The sequence below is a fragment of the Homalodisca vitripennis genome, unplaced genomic scaffold, assembly GCF_021130785.1.
Source record: "Homalodisca vitripennis isolate AUS2020 unplaced genomic scaffold, UT_GWSS_2.1 ScUCBcl_2226;HRSCAF=6762, whole genome shotgun sequence".
NCBI classification, from domain to species: Eukaryota; Metazoa; Arthropoda; class Insecta; order Hemiptera; family Cicadellidae; genus Homalodisca; species Homalodisca vitripennis.
Window position 1 is genome coordinate 58,996 of NW_025778341.1, and position 3,059 is coordinate 62,054.

Consider the following 3,059-nt stretch of genomic DNA (forward strand, 5'->3'; position numbering starts at 1 on the left):
AATATTAACAGGTTTTAATACTGTATATTGTTTTATTGTTACCCATTGTAAATACGTAATACCACGTTTATCATAACAAGCTTCACTGAGATTCCGTACAAATTCTACAGGTAATTTCATTCTCGAGATTACCTCTGGATAGATCGAACTTACACCATCCGTCTGAGAGGACAAAAGAAATATTATTCAGCTTTCTGAGGGTATACTTTATAACACACAGCCAAATTCCATGTTTGGACATGCATCATAATATAGCTCAATTGGACTATGTAGAAATGACGTTCCATACCAATTTAAAGTCTACATAATATACTTCTCGAAATATCTTGTTACATAATACGTTACATTTTGCTTATTTTTCTCTTAAGTTAAATAGCAGTATCTAAATATATAAGAGTATGTAAGGTAGGAATATTACTACAGCGTAGTTTGCCAAAATTCAATCTTATACAAGAATTTAAGATATTTTAGTTATATATTTATTTGTATTCCATGATCAAGCTGCATTTGTTAATATTTTAAGTGTTAAAATCTCATATGATTTTACTCATGTCTTTACAAATTTTAGTATTCCGCTATTTTCTTGTTTACCATCATGGTTACCCGTAAGACATAACGTGAAAATATTTACTAACGGTCAGGCAGATCTAATACAGTAACATGCACCGTCATCTAACTCAAATATAACCTATATACTAATGATACAAATCTTTATGCAAAATTCTAAATCTAAAGGTCAGTTATATTTCGAAACGTGATAGGGAGAGACAAAACATTGAAAAAACAAAAATGAAATTTTTCCAACCACACTAGTTTTAAGCTTTTCTGGCGCTCCTCAAAGAATAAGAAGGCGAAGCAATTGTTTGAAAGTAAACATGGTACAACTGTACAAGACTTTAAACAGGCAGCTTTTTTATAATAAAATGGAAAACATTTTTAGAATTTATTATTATAGAGAAAGACATTAATAACGATTAGAGTTTAATTGAGTACACACCACACCTACAGTAAGAGAGAGGGAGGCAAGGCGATAATGGCTTACCGCTGTCGGCCAGCTATTTGAATAAACAAAGGGGTGTGTAGTATGTGCTGGAAAACCCATTTGGAGTCCAGTTTGAGATCTGAATTTAGTCAGTATGTATGTATTTGCTATTTCCATTCATTAGGTGATAGCCTGTTAGTTTAAAACAAAATATGGTACTAAACTTATCTATTTCGATGTTAATTACACACAATGTGTACTTGTAGTTTTAACACAGTACCATCATTATGTACTTATAACTTTTACCATTAATTGTGTTCATATTGAAAATAATTCCTTACTGTTATCCCTGATTAGGCTGTAATATGAAACATGCTAACTGTTTTATATTATTTTGCTTAATGATACACTGTTTCACATTCCTATAAAAAGAATTTTTAAAACTTAGTTCATTCTGAGTGAGATTGAAATTCGATCAAGGTATATAAAATAAAAATGGAGGAATAGTTGCTTTGACGGAATCTAAGAATTAAGTTTAGTGGAAGAAAGGAGATAAACTTTCAACATATTTTATTAACTAAGAAATAAAATTAGACCGTAGTGCAAAATTCCAAATTCTAGCTATTCTGGTGACTGGCTGGTGACATAATTTTGGTTAGAAAATAAGTAGTTTAACAAATCAGTAAAATATGCATTAATGCCAGAATTTCAGGAAAAAAATATCGATGGGCAAAGAGCGGGATTATCTAAATAAATGTGTTACATAGTATTTTGAGCTCTGCCCTTATATTTAGTACTCCGCTTTGGTCACTCACTGTACTTGAATTACAGCACTCCACTTAGTGTAGAGCATTCTTTTGTGATCCAGCACGCCTCATGTGGTACAGACCCCACTTAAATTAAAATAATCCATTTCGTGCACAGCACAATGGAATGAAGTGGAATGGAGGTAGAAATTAAAGCAAAACTTATTACAAATGAAATTATATTTGTCTTGCATAGTGTTGCGTCAAGTACAGGAAGGCTGGTACATGGTGTTACTTAGCTTAAATGATATGCTTACAATAAATTTCTACATTGTGATAGAATTATTTGTAACTGTTTAGTAAATAATAAACAATACAGAGCTTAAATATTTAGGATGAATCCAATTTAACCAGATCATATTTTATGTTATTGACAGGATAATAATTGCTTCTAAAGAATAATTACAAAAAAATGTTTCTTCAAACCTTTTAGAAGAGTTTGCTAGTACGATTCACTTTACGTATATATATATACATTTATAAAATATTATAAAAAACTCTTAAATCTTTAACAAACATGTATTTCTATCATTGTAATTCCTTGAAATGTTTCGTTATATGATTAATATAATTATGTTTAGTTGTAAGCTATATATTGCTTATGCATATAGTGGCTGTTTGCTGACCGACTCTGAACTAGCATTGTCTAGCCGTCTGATACAAATCGACGATACTGTCAAGAGTATATTCGTCGTGTGATTACTTGAAAATGAAATGCGTCCTGGGAAAACCATATATTAGTGCAGGAAAATAGTTTATAAAATACATAATGCAACCATGACGTCGGATGTATTTTTAGTTATAACAATCGTAAATTCAAAGATTTTTTGTAATAATGTTTAAATAAAAGGTTAATACGCTTTGCAAGTCCATGTTACCTTTCGTTACTGTGTATGGAAAGAGATGATTATTCATGTGCATATTGCACATTCGAAGCAGTGTTCTGTTTTAAAGTTGTGATTTTGTTGAAACCTATGTGGCCTAACTTACATCTTTCCATATTTTTTTAGTTATTAACTATTGATATATTACATTTTTCACGAGATATTTATCCAAATAATTAATGATTATAATTAATGAAATTATAAAATTAGAAATTAATATTCCAATTTTATTTGTAATTTATATAGATGCAGCCACACCAGAGGACCGCTTTTAAAGCAAATCAGTAGCTTTACTGTTACAAAATATTACACATTGGATCTCATATACATTAAAACATCTAAGAAGAAATCTGTTTTAATTTATCACTACTGCTTCAGCTGAGTGCA